Raw genomic sequence first — 19,204 nt, forward strand, 5'->3', positions numbered from 1 at the left:
AGAGACAGTACCATGGAAAACACAGAAAACTGGTTTACGGACAGAAGCAGCTGTGTCTTAAGTGGTAAGAGACATGCTGGATATGCAGTTACCACCAGTCAGGAAGTAATAGAATCCAGACCTTTGCCCATAAATACCTCTGCACAGAAGGCGGAAATAATTGCTCTAACCCGCGCCTTGGAATTGGCCCAAGGAAAAGCTGTGAACATCTATACAGACTCAAAATATGCCTTTGGAGTTGTACATGCACATGGGGCAATCTGGAAGGAGAGAGGATTGTTGAACTCACAGGGCAAAAACATCAAGCATGCAGAGGAGATCTTGAAACTGTTGGAGGCAGTCCAACTCCCTGAGAAAGTGGCGATCATGCGTATTAAGGCACACCAGAAAATGAATTCGGAGTTGGAAAGAGGAAATGAGCTGGTGGACAGAGAGGCAAAACAGGTAGCCAAGACAAAGGTAAGAACACAGGGGGCGTTGATCCCTGATGGGCGATTCTCCCTAGAAGGTAAACCAGAATATACTAAGGAAGATCGAAAACTTATTACAGATCTAGAAGGATCAGATAATGAAGAAGGGTGGGCTCACACCCCACAAGGGAAATTAATCATTCCCTCCTATCTTACATGGTCTCTAATAAGTGAAGAACATAGGAAGAGGCACTGGGGGGTAGAGGCCCTATATAAATACTTAATCAGAGAGATAGTAGCTAGAAGATTATACACCACTGTTAAGCAAGTAACTCAACAATGTGACATTTGCCTCCGGACTAATCCCAAAATAATGCCTAGGCCAGAAATGGGTCAAATCGGAAGGGGCAATGGACCCGGACAACAATGGCAAATTGATTTTTCGGAACTCCCAAGAAAAGGGGGGTACCGATACTTATTGGTTTTAACTGATACCTTTTCAGGTTGGCCAGAAGCATTTCCTACCAGAACAGCTAAGGCTCGGGAAGTGACCAAAGTATTAATACAAGAGATTATACCGCGTTTTGGGGTCCCAGCCGATATGTCCTCTGATAGAGGATCCCATTTCACCTCCAAGATAACACAAGTTAGTAATTGCTTAGGTATTGATTGGCAGCTTCATACTCACAGAATCACAGAATCACAGAATGTTAGGGATTGGAAGGGACCTCGAAAGATCATCTAGTCCAATCCCCCTGCCGGAGCAGGATTGCCTAGACCATATCACACAGGAACGCATCCAGGCGGGTTTTGAATGTCTCCAGACAAGGAGACTCCACAACCTCTCTGGGCAGCCTGTTCCAGTGTTCAGTCACCCTCACCGTAAAGAAGTTTTTCCTCATATTTAAGTGGAACCTCCTGTGTTCCAGCTTGCACCCGTTGCCCCTTGTCCTGTCAAGGGATGTCACTGAGAAGAGCCTGGCTCCATCCTCTTGACACTTGCCCTTTACATATTTATAAACATTAATGAGGTCACCCCTCAGTCTCCTCTTCTCTAAGCTAAAGAGACCCAGCTCCCTCAGCCTCTCCTCATAAGGGAGATGTTCCACCCCCTTAATCATCTTCATGGCTCTGCGCTGGACTCTCTCTAGCAGTTCCCTGTCCTTCTTGAACTGAGCGGCCCAGAACTGGACACAATACTCCAGATGCGGCCTCACCAGGGCAGAGTAGAGGGGGAGGAGAACCTCTCTTGACCTGCTGACCACACCCCTTCTAATACACCCCAGGATGCCATTGGCCTTCTTGGCCACAAGGGCACACTGCTGGCTCATGGTCATCCTGCTGTCCACTAGGACCCCCAGGTCCCTTTCCCCTACGCTGCTCTCCAACAGGTCTGCCCCCAACTTGTACTGGTACATGGGGTTGTTCTTGCCCAGATGCAGGACTCTACACTTGCCCTTGTTATATTTCATTAAATTTCTCCCCGCCCAACTCTCCAGCCTGTCCAGGTCCCTCTGAATGGCTGCGCAGCCTTCCGTTGTGTCAGCCACTCCTCCCAGTTTTGTGTCATCAGCGAACTTGCTGACAGCGCACTCTAATCCCTCATCACCCTCAATCAAGTGGTCAAGTGGAGAAAATGAATCACTTAATCAAACAACAAATTGTAAAATTGGGACAAGAGGCTAACTTACCTTGGCCCCAATCCCTTCCTTTGGCTCTTTTACGCATATGAACTAGACCGAGAGCAAAGGAAGGACTAAGCCCTTTTGAAATTCTATATGGACAGCCCTATGGAATACAAAAGGGAGTATCTACACAGATGGGAGATGAAATAACGCCCCGTCGTTCCAGATGCTGACCAGCTTGGTTGCAGCGTCACTCAGACATTTTCGCAGGGTTTCTCTCGTTCACTTTTTGGTCAGTCCAATTCATTCCATACTTACGCATTAATAACTGGTATTATGTATTTTCCCGTCTTTGTCAGCGTAGCCCCCTTTGTATTGTGATCTTTCACCTCTATCAGTAAACTCCTTGGAATTCCTGTGCTCTTTTTTCATTCTGGGAAGAGACTGAAAACTTTTGTCCTGTGAAGAAATGCACACATAGCTCATCTCTAAACTCTAAATCTACCCTCTTTCAGTTTAAAACCGTTCCCCCTTGTCCTAGTGACAGGATGAAGGGTAATGGTTTTATACTGAAAGAGAGTAGATTTAGATTAGATATTAGGAAGAAATTCTTTACTGTGAGGGTGGTGAAACACTGGTCCAGGTTGCCCAGAGAAGTTGTGGCTGCCCCCTCCCTGGCAGTGTTCAAGGCCAGGTTGGATGGGGCTTTGAGCAACCTGGTCTAGTGGAAGGTGTCCCTGCCCATGGCAGGGGGTTGGAACTAGATGATCTTTAAGGTCCCTTCCAACCCAAACCATTCTATGATTCTATGATCTGAAGACCCACACTTACAATGACATTTCAATGATTATTCCAAGCAGCAAAAGCCTTTAATCCTCTCCTTTGTTGTAGAAATTTTCACATAAATTGTTATAAAAGTTCTCATCAATTAAGCAGATAAGAATCAATAGAGATGAAAAGGAACTAAGAACAGAATAATAAATATAAGTCTATCTGATAAACACAGGTGGGCTTCCACAATCTGTGAATATTGTTCTCAAAGCTCCTTGTGTAATCCTGACCTATGACTGAACAAATCATCAATCAAAGCTTAATGAGTAGCTAAGCAGTAGGCCTAGAAGTATTACTTTGTGATGCCTTTAGTAAAAAGGATGTATGGTTAACCTTTTCTTTACCTTAAGAAATATAGGATACTTAGAAATAAGCATTAATAGAAATAAAGTTCTAAATAGACTTTAGCTGTTTTAGGTTAATACTTAGGAGACACTGCACAAACTGAGGTTGCTATTGAGATTGCCTCTCCTCGGAGCCTCCTGCTAGCCCTGGGAGGAGAGTGCAAGAGTGGGTCCTAATGGGGACGGGGACAGGTTTGCCTGAGCCCTGCCCTGGAGGTGTTAGTTACCTGGGTGTTTTGTGGTCTGCTTGGGCCACAGTCCGAAGAGCTGAGCCTGGGTCTGTGTTTGTTTTGGAAAGGGTAGAGTTTCTCTTCGGATTATGAGAGAAGTAGGTCACCCAGGTCATGAGGGGCCAGGTTGGATGAGCTGAAAGGTGACAAAAGATACTGGTTCCCTGCCAGTTCCCTACAGGTGTGAAAAGGTTGGGGCCCCAAGAGCAAGGGGGATGTTGTAAACACCTTAATTACTCAACTATCCTGGGTGCTCAACTAAACAAAGGGAAGCCTTTGCAATTTGGAGGGCAGTAATGGCTGTAAGATAAGGAGGCTCCAGGATGTTGTCACTTCAGATGGCTGTGCCTTGGGATGGGCAGATGCACCAGAACATAGAGATAAGGGAATTGCAAGGGCTACCTTGAAGGACGTGGCCTACATTATTCCAGGACTGAGGTTGCGCAGAAGCAGGGGTCAGTCAGCGATCACAGTGAGGGAGACTATCGGCCTTCATCTGAAGACCCCTGATGACCACCAGGGAAGATGACTGCGCATGTGGAGCAGACATTTGCATATCTCGTGGTTATGTAAATGAGTTCTCAGAAATCCTATGACTGTGTATAACTTCATGGTATATAGTCCCTGAAAATCTGCCCAATCGGCAGAGCACTCGTGGTAGATAATCCCCAGGGCTGCCCAGCGCTGCAATAAAGAGTGCCTGCTTAATAACTCTCTGGTGTTACTGAGTTTTCTTTCGGACTCTTTACCCAGCCGCACCTTGCTTCTCACTGCGGTGAGGAAAGTTAGAAAGCGAGGGGGTTTGGGAGATTTCCGATTTTTGTATCAGGTACTGTGACATTTGTTCGTTGTTAGCGACACATGTGACCTTCCACATGTTCACCCAAAGATGAAGGTACGTTCTCTGCGCTCGCAGGCTGTGCAGTGCCTGGAGGAGCTTGGCTCAGGCTTGCGGAAAGGCTTATGGCTACAAAGCTCAGATTAAACCACCCTACTTTATTTCTAGTTATTTTAGCACGGCTCTTCCTGTTGTCCTCTGCCGGCTGGGCAGACGGGTGGGCAGGGAGGGAGTCCCTAGTGATTCACGGGCAGCTGTTGAAGGCAGCGTGAATTCAAGCCATTTACAAAACCACCATGGAACCAGGTCCTTCCAGCAGGAGGGTGGGTGACGGCTGGGAAGCACCACTGAACGGTGAGTTGGGAATGACCTCAAGCCTTCAGAGGAAATGTTGTCGTGCTTCCTACGAACGTGTTGCTACAGCGCTTGTAAGTTTAAACGAGGGGGGGCAGCTTTTTCTTTTGAGGAAATGGAAAGTCTTTATGACATCGTTGCTTTGATTTCAGACAAGGCTTTTACCGTTTATCTTTTTCCCTCCTCTGGCATTCTCCCTGCTTGGGTGTTACGTCAGGTCAGCTCCTTACACAGCGGGGGCTTCCTTCCTCCTCCCAGTACCCTGGAAGGCAGCACTACCTCATCCTGGCAGGCAAGGTCCCCTCTGCACACTGAAAATTACTTTTTTTTCTCTCAGTTTTCCCCAAATTTTTGCAATTCCAGAAGGTTCCCTGCACAAGAAGGGTTTAGGCAAGAGCTCCCACAGCTTGTGCCTGGCCCTCAGGGATGCGGAAAACACCCCGACGATGGAAACCACAGGGAAAATTTTTAGACGAACGATTTTACGCACGCCGTGACCCAGCGAAGGGGTGCCCCTCGAGCAGGGCGGCGGGCGGCGCGGTGCCCTCCCTGTCCCTGTCCCTGTGCCCGTCCCCCCCGGGGCGGGCGGCGGGCCGGCCTGAGGCGCAGGGCACCCTGAGGGGCGGTGGAGCCGAGGGAGGCGGGGCGGGGTGCGGAGCGAGAGCCAATGGAGAGGCGCCACCACCTCCCGGGTGGGCGGTGGCTCGGGCTTCTGCGCCAATCAGGAGAGCCGAGGGGGCCGGAGGGAGGCGGGGGGCTAGCGGCGGGTAAAGACGGCGGCGGGGCTGAGGGGAGCGCGCGACGCGCGGCCATGGTGGCGTCTCCTGCGGAGGTGTTGGGGCTGCCGGGCGAGCAGGTGAGGCCTGTGACCCCCCCCCTGCGCTTCACGCTTCCTTTCTCTGCGGGGGGCGGGCGGTGGCTTCCCCGCGGCGCTGGGCCGGGCGGGTTTCCCCTCGGGGCGGGGTTTGCCTGCGGCCCCGCCGCGGTCTGGTGTGGCGGCGGGGTGGGGGAGCGGGGCTGAGGGGCGCTGTGAGGGGCGGTGGGGGCGCCGGCGGGCCCGCCCGGGAGTGGGGCAGCGCGGGGCCGGCGCCCCCGTGCCAGCTCCCCTCCGCACCCGGCCGCCCGCGGGAGCGCGGTGGGGTTGCGGCTGCCGCGTCTCCCAGCACCGGCGCGCCCGTCTCTGGGCTGCTTTCGGAAAGCTGTGCGAGCCTCCCCCCGCACACGGAGAAATTCGCGTACGTTGGGCAACTTCCTGGCGAGGGAGCTGGGGGGGAAGCAGGATTTGTGCTGCCCCCGCTCCCTCCCCCAGTGCTGAAGAACAAAGTCCGTGTTTCAGGCTCTGTCGCAGGCAGCGTTTGAAGCGCTGGAGCCGCGCGTGCCAAAGGCAGTGCGGGGCCTGAGCGATGGCGCTTTTCTCTGCGCTGCCGATAGCGAGAGTGTGAAATCTTCTGTGCGTTCCGGTGTTCTGTGCAGTGAACTTGTGGGTAACTGGCAGTGACTTCTGCAGCGACGTCTGCCTTGAGGTCGCGGTTCCTGAGCACATGGATCCTTGGAAGGTGGCCGGTGCTGCTGGGTCCGTTACTGTGCTCAAGCGGTGGGCGGGTGGGGTGGGCTTTTGCATCGTAATGGTGGCTTGTGCATAGGACAGAATATTAATGGAATAGTGAACTTTGTCAAAAAGAAAGAAGGTAGCTTTTTGTTTTAACCGCAGGTACAGGAAAATTAAAAGCTGTGTCCATCAGAAAGCTGTCTAGTGGCCTGTGTGAAATGTCAGTAATGTTGTCTTTGAGCCAACAGGATATTTTACCGAGCGTCTCTTTGATCAGCTCTTTTTGTGTCCAGGCAGTGATGATCTCTGTGTCAATGCACACGTGTTGCCTTCTTAGCAGAAATTCACTTTATTAAAACTATGAAATACTATTCCTAGTCTGTTAGCATGGCTCTCTTTCTCAAGTTCTGCTTTACTTCTGGAGAAGTAACTATAAAGCTCTCAATCCCCCCCCCCCGCCCCCCCATCTTAATATTTGAATTGTGTAGGAGTTGTAATAGAAAATCAGCACAGCATGCTGCAAGGGTTGCATAGCACTTCCATTGCAAGGTCCTATTTTCAGTTGCTAGTAACTTTTTGAGGCTATCTAGCTGGACTAAAACATTGCATGCCTTAGGCTGTCTATTTTAGCTTTATTAAACTTGGGTCAGCCTAGTTGTTTCATAGGGTCCCTTGCTGTGGGGAAAATATTTTGAAATCTGTTCAAAATTGAACAATTGTGATCTTGCCTCCATCCTTTTGAACACGAACATGTTCCTTTGGAACAGCTGGGGGAAAGGGGAGAAAGTTTGAGTATGAAACAAATCTATCATATCCAACTTCTTCCGTAATTCAAAAGCTTAGCCAAACCTTTTCAAGTTACAAACATGAAAAATGTGATTTGTTAATGATCAGAGACTTTGATATTCAGTTGGTGCTTATTGATTCCCATGTAAAGAACTTGCTCGGTTTTCTTCGTAGTTTTCATGTGTGATTGTGCATGCAGAAATGACAAAATGAGTTATCTTAGGGCTATAGGAGAAGTGCTGCCAGCTGCTTTTGCCTAGGGTGCTAGGATGGAAACTACAGTTCCGCCTCTCTAGATTGTCTTTTTTTGTCTCCCCAGACACAGAATCACACCAAAAACACAAAGTCAGCAACCCAAATGATACAGAAAGTAGCATCAAGGAGTTGTCTGTAAAAGCCTCCCCCACCCTCATTTTGCAGGCTTCTCCTAGTTGATGTCTGCAGGCTGCTGCTTCCCCAGGGCTGCTCAGTGACCCATTCTGCAAGGTGGGTTTGCTTGGGGGGTGAACCAGAATTGTCTGGTAAAAGAAAGTGGTGTTATCTGCAGAACCTCTTTATTTGTTGCAGCGGTTGCATATGATTATATGGTAAATACAGTAATTGTAAATAAATGGTAGAAAAAATAATGAAGGAAGGTGAGGAGATGTTGGTCTAGTTGTTGAGGCAGTTGGACGCAGTATTAAGAGTGCGGATTCCCCCCCGAGTTACGCATTTATTCCAGATTTCTTGGTTAATGGTGTATTAGTCACTTAATAAAGGATTGCTAATGTGATATTGCTGACACAAACGAAATGATGAAGAAGCTGGGATGAAAAGGAAGCTGTAGCTGAGGTTATTGTGAATACAGTGGGTTATTGTATATGCTGTATTTAGGTATCTGAATTTCAGTGCCTGAATCTGGCAGATGCAGTTGTCCTTAATTTCTCTGGTTCAGTTTTTCTTCTATAAAATGGATGTAGTATCCTTCTGTCACCCATAGTACTTGTTATGTTTTAGTTGGACACTGAAATAATGAACACTAGAAAAGTCAGTGGGGAAAACTAATAATTGTGCATTCAGAGCAGGGTCTTAGCAGTGTGTGGAAAATGAGGTCTGGGGTCACATGCTGAAAAATGAAGACAGGAGAAAATACAAAAAAGCAGTTTGTGAGCAATACCAGTTTTGTTTGCTTAGTAAGGTGTCTGTTTCTTACAAAGAAATGGTTTATGATAGTATCATTAAAAGTTCTAATGGCATGAATATGCAGTAACAGGCTAAAATGAATATAATCTAGGAACAACATTAGACTAAAACTGAACGCTGATCACATTTCTGATTTTTTTTCTACTGTGAATTATTTTACATTGCAGGATAGTATATAGAAAAAAGGCAGATGAAGAGATTATATACCTTGCTACAGCTGATTTCAATGTAGAAAAATAAAGAGCTCTAATGATATTTTTAAAAATTACTTTTTATCCTCTTATTAACTTTTTTTAAAGAGGAAAGAAATGCCTTACAGTATACTTCCCACCTCCAGGTCAGACTTTCTCTCACAATGCTCTTTGCCCCAGGCTGCTTGAAAAAAAACAGTTGGGAGCATTAACTGCTGCAGACTTTGTCTTGACCTGTGAAGTGGGTAGCTGTGCCTGTCCTTGCACACTTGGGAGACATCCACCTTTGAGTATAGTTGCGAGTTTTGGGACAGATTCGCAGGAGTGGACTGACACAACTGCTGCTGCTTTTCTTTGTCATAGCAGTAGTAACTTTGCTGGTGCTCTTAAATGTGCTTGTTGAGGTGGGGTGTCCTTAGCTACAGGGGTTTTGGCTGAGGGACTTTCTAATAGAGAACTTCCAGGTTGTTGGGACTTGGATTTCTGGAGATGAAACACTTTGATCAAGCATTTTCTGACACAGAGCCATTCATTTCCATTTACTGTGTTTTTGCGACAAATGACTGCAATACTAAATACAGCATTTTCTAACTAATTGTGGAATGAGCTTTCAAAGATTGAAGGAAGAATTGTTGATATCTCAGCTAATGCTCTGGTATTTAGTGGCAATTACAGAGACTTGGTGGGACACCTCGCATGACTGGAATGTGGTCACGGATGGCTATGTCCTGTTCAGGAAAGACAGGCCACTAAGGAGAGGTGGTGGAGTTGCTCTTTATGTGAGTGAGCAGCTAGAATGTATTGAGTTCTGTCCAGGGGCGGATCAGGAGCGAGTTGAGAGTTTGTGGGTGCGAATTAAGGGGCAGGCTGGCAGGGGTGATACTGTTGTGGGTGTCTATTACAGGCCACCGGATCAGGATGAGGAGGGTGATGAGGTCTTCTACAGGCAGCTGAGAGCAGTCTCTCAATTACAGGGCCTGGTTGTCATGGGGGATTTCAACTACCCTGATATTTGCTGGGAGGCCTACTCAGCCAGCCATCCTCAGTCCAGGAGGTTCCTCCAGTGCATTGATGATAACTTTCTGATGCAAATGGTGGATGAGCCAACTAGGAGAGGAGCGCTGCTGGATCTTATCCTCACTAACAAGGAGGGACTGGTTGAAGCGGTGAAGGTTGAGGGCAGCCTTGGTTGTAGTGACCATGAGATGGTAGAGTTCAGGATCTCAGGTGGCAGGAACAGAATAGCTAGCAGAATCACAACCCTGGACTTCAGGAGGGCCAACTTTGGCCTTTTCAAGCAATTGCTAGGGGAAATCCCATGGGACAGGGTACTAGAAGGTAAGGGGGCTCAAGATAGTTGGTTAACATTCAAGGACTGCTTCTTCCGAGCTCAAGATCAGAGCATCCCAGCAGGTAGGAAATCAAGGAAGGGTACCAGGAGACCTGCATGGTTAAACAGGGAACTGCTGGGCAAACTCAAGTGGAAGAAGAGGGTGTACAGATCATGGAAGGAGGGGCTGGCCACTTGGGAGGAATATAAGTCTGTTGTCAGAGGATGTAGGAGGCAACTAGGAAAGCTAAGGCCTCCTTGGAATTAAATCTTGCAAGAGAGGACAAGGACAACAGAAAGGGCTTCTTCAAATACATTGCAGGTAAAACCAACACTAGAGGCAATGTAGGCCCACTGATGAATGAGGTGGGGGCCCTGCAGACAGAGGATAAAAAGAAGGCGGAGTTACTGAATGCCTTCTTTGCCTCTGTCTATACTGCTGGAGGCTGTCCTGAGGAGCCCCGGACCCCTGAGGCCCCAGAAGAAGTCAGGATAGAGGAGGAATCTGTCTTGGTAGATGAGGGCTGGGTCAGGGACCAATTAAGCAACCTGGACGTCCATAAATCCATGGGCCCTGATGGGATGCACCCGCGGGTGCTGAGGGAGCTGGCGGAAGTCATTGCTAGGCCACTCTCCATCATCTTTGCTAAGTCGTGGGCAACGGGAGAGGTGCCTGAGGACTGGAGGAAGGCGAATGTCACTCCAGTCTTCAAAAAGGGCAAGAAGGAGGACCCGGGTAACTATAGACCGGTCAGCCTCACCTCCATCCCTGGAAAGGTGATGGAACAACTTGTTCTTGGTGCTGTCTCTAGGCACATCAAGGATAGGGGGATCATTAGGGGCACTCAACATGGCTTCACCAAGGGGAAGTCATGCTTAACCAACTTGATAGCCTTTTATGAGGATGTAACCCGGTGGATAGATGATGGTAAAGCTGTGGATGTGGTCTATCTCGATTTCAGTAAAGCGTTTGACACGGTCTCCCACAGCATCCTCGCAGCTAAACTGGGAAAGTGTGGTCTGGATGATCGGGTAGTGAGGTGGATTGTGAACTGGCTGAAGGAAAGAAGCCAGAGAGTGGTGGTGAATGGGACAGAGTCCAGTTGGAGGTCTGTGTCTAGCGGAGTCCCTCAAGGGTCGGTTCTGGGACCAGTTCTATTCAATATATTCATTAATGGCTTGGATGAGGGAATAGAGTGCACTGTCAGCAAGTTCGCTGATGACACAAAACTGGGAGGAGTGGCTGACACACCGGAAGGCTGCGCAGCCATTCAGAGGGACCTAGACAGGCTGGAGAGTTGGGCGGGGAGAAATTTAATGAAATATAACAAGGGCAAGTGTAGAGTCCTGCATCTGGGCAAGAACAACCCCAGGTTGTTCAAGTTGGGGACAGACCTGTTGGAGAGCAGCGTAGGGGAAAGGGACCTGGGGGTCCTAGTGGACAGCAGGATGACCATGAGCCAGCAGTGTGCCCTTGTGGCCAAGAAGGCCAATGGCATCCTGGGGTGTATTAGAAGGGGTGTGGTTAGCAGGTCAAGAGAGGTTCTCCTCCCCCTCTACTCTGCCCTGGTGAGGCCGCATCTGGAATACTGTGTCCAGTTCTGGGCCCCTCAGTTCAAGAAGGACAGGGAACTGCTAGAGAGAGTCCAGTGCAGAGCCATGAAGATGATTAAGGGGGTGGAACATCTCCCTTATGAGGAGAGGCTGAGGGAGCTGGGTCTCTTTAGCTTAGAGAAGAGGAGACTGAGGGGTGACCTCATTAATGTTTATAAATATGTAAAGGGCAAGTGTCATGAGGATGGAGCCAGGCTCTTCTCAGTGACATCCCTTGACAGGACAAGGGGCAATGGGTGCAACATGGGACATAGAACACGATCAGCCCGTTTAACATCCCTTCCCCTTTATGTACTTTCACTGGGCCAGGCTATTTACTGGTTTCAGTTTTGAACTTCCAAACTACTGGTATGTTTATTACAGCTTGCCTTATCTGCACATACCCAGAGCCGAATTTGTTCTCTTTTTATCGGTGTACTATGTGCGGTCACGGTATGAAACTTAAGAAAGCCTTAGTGTATAATTCCTGACATTACCAGACTCTTAGAAAGTGATGCTGCTGTAGCTGTACTGTTTTATCATTGTAATATCCTTTGATGCTCTTTTCTTAGCTTGATTTAGTGGTAGTTGATTCTTGACCTGTCTAGCTGGAACAAAAGAATAACAGGATGTTATTGCCTAGAGCAATTGTTTACGTCAAAGCGTGCTCTCTGTTAGACCACTCAAGCATTTTCATATTGGCTTCCTCAAAAAAAAGCTGTCTAGTCGCCCAGCAGATACTGCCATTTTATGTTTTACATTAAATTAGCCATGCTGGTTTTGGTGTTTCCTTACATCCTGTGTGAATCTTTTCTGTAGAAGTATATTGGAAGAGCAAAACCAAAACTTGAACCAAAGATTAAAATAGGAAAGCCACTAAAATTAATTTTTCAATACTAATCAAATATGTACTCCAAAGAACCCTAGTCCTAATTAAAAACCTTTCTCTTTTATTGCTATACAATTATTTTAATTGATCTGAATTTTATGTTGATAGATTATCTGAGTGTGACTCCAATCAGTCACCTGCTGGAGGTTTGGGATGTGTCAGGAATCATTTTTCAACCTGAGAAAGGAATTGCAGCTTGCTGAAAACTCCTGTAAAATTGTTTGGACTTGAAGAATTCACATTAACATCAGAGAGAGCCTTTATAGCCACCGAATTAGATAATGGCATGTTATGTGTTGTTGTTCTTCCTGCTTCAAGTGAGGAACAATTGATAGTTGAATTACTGGATCTTGCAGACATTGATGACTGGCAAAGGTAAATGCCCCTTGCTGGTGTAACATTACAGTGTTTCGATGAACAAAATGAAAAATGTTGATCTTTTTTCGCCCCCTCCCCTGACTCAGGTATAGGCAGCAGCTAAAACTGGTGAGGTGACAAGTTACAACTCTTTGTTATAATCTTATTGTGAATGTTACCGCACTTAGTGTGTGTAGGAAATATTTTTATCCTTTGCAGTCCGTGGAACTGTCAGCGCGCTCTGCACGCACACAAACGCGTGTGTACACACGCGTGTGCGCACTCAGCCTGCGGTCTGCCTTCAGGTGCTCGGGCTCGGGCCACACTTACCGTTCTCTGGTTTGGTCCATGTTTTGTGCTATAGTCATCACCGTGTCACCATTTCTTAGTTTATGCCTTCTTTCTCACCCTTTCCTTCTGCACGTGCTTTTTCTTCTGTCTTCTGCTCTTAGACTTCCATCAGTAAAGCAGGAGTCTCTCTCCCAGTTCTTACTGGCATCATTTTCCTACCATGTGAATTTGGGAAGGGTGGGGGCGAGAATGGACAGTGTTAATACCTGTTCTTTATAGTCATTGATTGTAAACAGCTGTAACCCAGGCAAGACCATTCTATTCTGATAAAGTTGTGAGCAAGTTAAAAGCTTGAAATTTCTTTCCAAATGCTGTTTTCTTGTCCAAAATGGGCATCTCAGGAACTTCTCACCTTAATATATGTTCATTGAATCTAGGTAGATTCGTAGTGACTTTTGTGGAAATAAAACACTTACCAACTTCTGGAAGTGCCGCTTTATTAGTTTGACTCTTGCTTTGCTGTGTAGAGAGCACATTTTAAAGCTATTTTAATAGGCATAGATGAAAAGGATTTCTGTGTTACGATCAGTTCAAAGCGTCACAGGATGGCAGGCATTGCCTTTAGAGCTTTAGGTTATTGATTGTCTCCATATCAGCTCAGAAGCCTTCTGTTTCATCATCTTGTTTCATACTATTTGTTAGTAAATGGATTCATTGTTAGAGCTTGTGAAAAGGACACATGTTAGTAGACTCAGCTATTTTGACCAGTTAATCTTGAACATGTACTTTAGAGTATACTAATACGATTAACAATAGAATAATGAGAAAACCTGGGAGTTCATAACAAGGTAACGAACTTGCTGATTCAGCTCTGTAAAGGATGCTTTGTCTGACTTAATCAGACGAAGAATTTTTGCACAGTTCAGTCTCTCTGTAATATGTGGTAGCCTTATCCTCCCCACATACACCATCCCTCAGCTTTAAAAATATTGTATAAACCCTAAAAATAATTTATCTTTGAATTTGTTAGGAGCAGACTAACAGATATAAACACTGGGTGTCGTTTGCACTTCATTTGTATGGAACCAACTCCCTGGTCGATTCAGTGCTTTAACAAATGCTGCTTCTTTTTGCACACTGTTTTTACCTGATTCGTGTTGGGGTACTTGTATTCTCCGAGGGCACACCTTAACAGTTCGCAGTTCTGGTGGTGAAATAAATGATTTGTTTCTGGTTTGTATAGGATGCTGTGTTGTGGGCCATTATTGTGTTCCCTTCCCTTCTCTTCCCTGCCACCCCCCGCCCCGCCTCCAGCCTCCAAAGCGGCTCGCAGTCAGACGTTGTCAAAAAGCTGGACATCCTTGCTCCATCTGTATAAACAACCCCTGTACGACTGTGTGCCCAGAGCTGCTGCCTTTGATGGGCTGTCATATTGCATGTCCCTTGGAAGTGCACGTCTGTGTAAAAGAGCAGCTGGGTGCTGGGGCATTAAACCTGTAAGGCTCCTGGTGTGTTCAAAGCAGCAGTGAATACTCTTGCCTCTTCAGCTGTACAGATGGAATAAATCAGTGACCCCTTCAAGTGACCGTCAGGACTGCAAAAGCGTGAGTAGGCATTTATGGCCAGGAAGAGACTCTTGGGGAGATAAATTGGTGTGAGAGAGCAGTTCCATAGACAAGCTGCAGTGCTGCTGTACCTAGCTGGCGTGTTTCTGGCTACTGACTAGGTGCCTGTCCCTTCCTACGCAACCAAAACCTATGCCACTGGAAGCACCACGGTGGTGCAAAAGTAGCAACGTGAGCTTGAGGGTGTCTCCAGTCACTGTAGAAAGTGTAGAAGAGGTACAAGCTGCAGCCTGTGTGTGTCTCGGACCACGAAAACCCTCTCAGGCTGAAGCTGCCTGTGGATCTACAGAAGCAGTTACTGGTCCACCATTTCTTGTACGAGTGGCTACAAAGGGGGCAAATAAGGATCTCCTGAGCAAGGTGAATGAAGAAGAAAAGGTTCAAAATTGCCTTGGAAACCACAAAATTTTGGTTTTGAACCTATTCCCTGTAGATACCAGAATCAAATACCTGATGCTTTGTCTCTGTGCAGAGCTTGCGTCGCCTAATCTTTGGCTGCATGAAATTAGCTTCAACCAGTCCTGGAACTCTTCGGCTGTTCATTGCTTTGAGATCAGTGTGTTTGGGGCAGCTTTTGTGAGCTGTAGCAGCAGTTCCTTAGCGATTCTGCCCATCATCAGTGTAGGGAGAAAGGGCCGTATGGTCCCAGTGCAGACTGGTGTCCTGTCAGCAGGCCTGTCTGCCTGTTCAGGATGTGCGAGGTCATAGCATAACGGGTCCTTCCAGTGTGAGGTCCTTGTGACTCTATTTGGATCTAGCTCTGAATTTCTCCTGATCTGCCTTGCGCGCTAGTGCAACCAGAGAATGGGGAACCTAACCTCTTGTGTTGTCCTTGCATGTTAGTGTGGGTTTTTTTCCTGAAGTTTCTAGCCATTGTAGCTTGGAAAAGGAAGACGTGCACCCTTCAGTATCATCTGTCAGTTTAAAAAATACACAAAAAGGTGTGTGGTGGGTTTTTGGGGGGTGAGAGTCGTCAGTGGAAAAAGTGAAAGTGGAAAAGGAGATGTGTGGGGAAGATTGTTGTGAACAATGCAGAATTTTTGTGGAACTGTTTTTGTTGATCTAGAAGGATATTCCTACCTGGCAGTTCATAAGCAGATGTCAGCTTGCTTAGTTGTTCTGCTGGACTAGCTAAAATCCTGTAGCTGTCCTAGTTTGGCCCCGACCCCCAACAAATAATACTCTCTCTTTCAGCAAGGCGTATTTGAATCAGCCTTCAGCACGCCAGCCTCAGGTTTGCGGCCTCTCGTTTCCTGAGGTCATGTACAAAGGAACTTGTCTTTTTGTAAAATAGCATTCAGATAAATGGAGATCAGTATTAGGATACAAGTAGACAAACTACGTGATTAAGGCAACTTTAAAATCTGAGGAGTGTGGATCCTATTTCTGGGATCTTCCCCGTGTAGACTACGTTGATGCCGTGTTAAGCCTGACTCTGATGCCTACGCCCAAGAGGAGCTAATGGTCTTTATTTTTCTCCTGCTTGAATAACTGAGAAAAGCTTGTGGTCTAAGCAACGAAACGCAGATGCAAGAGAAGGCATTTATCTTGTAGGGCAGTGTATCCTACACCAAAGTCTGCTCTTGGTCTTTTTCTGAGGAGGAGACAGCGAGATTGTTTCTTGAGCTAGATTCTGTCAGTTGGGTCCCATGGGCCAACTGAGGACCCTCCTCTTGTTGGGAGAGGGTAGTGGTGTGCTGAGTGAAGGGCAGTAGTGCTCAGTGAGAGTGAAAATGCACACATGGTGCTCTTGAGCTTGAGTGGTCTCTGAAACTCACTGATGTTGAAGGTCACTGAAGCCAAGTAATGGATGGAAGGTAAATTTGACGCTGTTTTGGCATGTTAAGACAAGGGTGGCTATTTTAGGATATTTGTGATGTATAAAAATACTAACAAACGCCTCTTCTGAATTTGATGCTGACATAGTTTTATACTTATTTTTTTCTTAAATCTGGTCAGTTCTATTGCTGTCATAAAACATCCTGGTAACATTATGTGCCTTAAAGCCTGATCATGGCTAAGAATTTGGAAAGCTTAGGACATCTGCTAGTGGTCAGTGCTGGATGAGGTTGGTTGTTAGGTCTTTCTTTTCTGAACTGTTAGATTTCGTAGTAGGACATAATTTTCCTTGAGGTGAAGGTGGAAGATAGACTCGTGATTTGGCTGGAATGGTCTTGGCCGTTGTTGTCCGTAAGCGGGTATTGTCGATGTTCATCTCAGTCCCCTGGCAATCACCTCTGACTACAGAGGGTGGGAGAAACTTGCTTACCTTTTTTTTTTTTAATTTTATTTTTATTTAGTGGTTTGTTTTCAGCTTTACCTTGTTAGTCAGTAGTCTCTGCCTCAGGATTAGCAAGCAATTGTATCCGTTAGCTTTACGAACCCCTCCAACTGGTATTAGTTAGGGAGTCCAGCACTGTGGTTATATAGGAGACCAATGAGAAAGCAAACTTTCTGAGTGCTTCCTAAGTGTCTCCTTTTGAAAGCACTTTCAATCACATGTGGAATTCAGGAAGGCCCCAGGGAGGACATCTGCTGCTTCCCCCATTGCTCTTGGTATCTGTTTAACTCCTTAACCACGTAGACTGGGTCAGCTTTCCTCACAAGTGTCTCTGGCTAGCCATTGCCTACAGACAGTCCTTCATCTGCAAAGCTTTCTGCTTTCCAGAGAAAGAGTGCTCGTCTGTCTTCTTCCTCTGACATGGTCACAGCTGTTGGGACTTTTTTCCCCTCTTGAATTCAGTAGCTCATCAGATAAGCCATGTAAGACTCTGCACAGCTATATGAATTAACAGGAGGAGTGCAATCACTTATGTCACTCCTGTGAAGCTGTAATTTGAATAACGTGTAACTGAAATAGTTTTTTTGGTTTTTAAAAATTTCATACCCTGCTGCCCTGTCCTTTCAGAAATCCCAATATTTTGAGCGTGGCCTCTGTGTACTGAAAAATAAAAATAGATGCAGGGATTCTTTATTCTTGCCTTTTTCCAGAGTTCTTTACTGCTTTATTAATCTGTTGTTATAAATTTGATACACTTTTCATTCCCCTCAGGAAACAAATTTATGGTTGGAGTCTATTTCCCACTCTCTGATGAATGCCGAGATACCATTAGGTGAAAACTTGCTTGGTCCGTACGCATTTGTCCGGGCGTGTAATGCAAGTCCCTCGAAGGGCTAGTGAGATGTAAACGGCAACCCATTTTGTGTCCTAACAGATCATGCCCATGGGCACCAAAAATTGTCATGCTGTTCGGAGCATGTTCTCACAAAGGTTCTTCCCTACTCTGGAAAAACATAGCTAAGAATTGCTTGCTGAGAAACACGGGAGCTGCTTGGGGAAACTGCTCCCAGATGCTGTCCTTCCTGGGAGCAGCAGCAGTCACTGGGCTGTATGAACTGTGGCAGCAGCAGCTTGCTCTTACCGTTGCCCCGTGCAATGCGTACTGCATCCAGCGTGATACAGGTGTATTGCAGGGCTCGCTGGGGAGAATGGTGCCTGCCACTGCCAGAAGAGCATGGCACTTGGGAAAGAAGGCTGGCAGGAACAGCAGTGTGCTGGGTTAGCAACCCTGTCCTGTGGGGTTAAGCACCCTGACTCAAATAAAAATCCCACTCCTTTGGAATGCCGAGAAACAAAATAAAATGAATTCTAAAAAAAACCAAACCCTGTTATGTTGATTTATCCAGTTTCTTGGATTCTGTGTCTACCATCATACATGGATACACCAGTGATAAGACTTTAAAAGGGGTAAAAGTAGAATAAGTTTGCTGCTGAAACTTAGAGCTGTTTCTATCAAACAAAATAACTTCGCTACTTGGTCTATAGTTTTCAGTGTAAATTCAGAATTATGCCAATAATTGCTTTAGCTTTATAAATTAAAAATAGATCTGAAAAATAGATCTGAATGCACGTTGAATATGTTCCTTTGTATTTTAGGAGAACACGCGAATTGTCAGGGTGAAGGTTACAGCTGTAATTGGCCTGGCCAAGAAGGATAGCTTAGGAGCCAGGTAAGAATATATGTTGTCATCTTCGCTTAGCCCGCACCCGGGGCTCAACAATAACAGTTTTTCTCTCACCCACTGTCCCTTTCCCAGCTGAGGAAGGAAATTGGGAAAAAGAGGGAGACTTGTGGGTTAAAATTAAACAGATTTAATAAAATAAAGAAACCAATATAAATGCTAACACAAAGCACACACAAGCGTACTTAGCTACAGGTTGCAGCAGGTTGTCCAGGAGTAGCAATTGTCAGCAATGAGGAGGAAAAAAGGGAGGCCAGAAGAGAGGAGAGCAAAAGCAGCCCCACCTCTCCCCCCAAGCCCTCCCTTTTGTAGTGAACTTGATTGTCAATGATGTAGAACACAGCTGTGGGCCAGCTTGGGTCAGCTGCCCTGCATTTAACTGCTGATGGCCCTGATCACCATGGCTGGCCACACACTGAGACAAAATCCCAATAAAACCAGGACAGAAATGGAGACAGAGAACAGTGCCCATTTTACGAGAATAAGTAAACTTAGCAAAATAATTCCCTTTTGTTGCATTATTCCCTGTTATCATTAGGTTGTATGCTCAGTTGCACGAAGATCTACGTTTGCAGAGGCAGATGAAGTCTCTGTTAATTTAGGACTGTTAATGACTGTAAGGATGTCTATAATTAAGCAGCTCTCATAGTTCAGTAGGGATACAGTGGTAAGAGGACTAGGTCCTCAGTACATGTTTGTTAGACCTGTAAAGGTGAATCTGGTTCCTGGGGAAGGTGTGTTCTATTAAATTGGGTC

General features: G+C 46.4%; 1 pseudogene; it reads left to right on the top strand.

Moving 5' to 3' along the window:
- Positions 1 to 366: 366 nt before the first annotated feature.
- Positions 367 to 19,204, top strand: part of LOC137668906 (DNA-binding protein RFX7-like) — a 28,823-nt pseudogene continuing 9,985 nt past the window's right edge.

Source organism: Nyctibius grandis, chromosome 11, assembly GCF_013368605.1.
Source record: "Nyctibius grandis isolate bNycGra1 chromosome 11, bNycGra1.pri, whole genome shotgun sequence".
Classification (NCBI taxonomy): domain Eukaryota; kingdom Metazoa; phylum Chordata; class Aves; order Nyctibiiformes; family Nyctibiidae; genus Nyctibius; species Nyctibius grandis.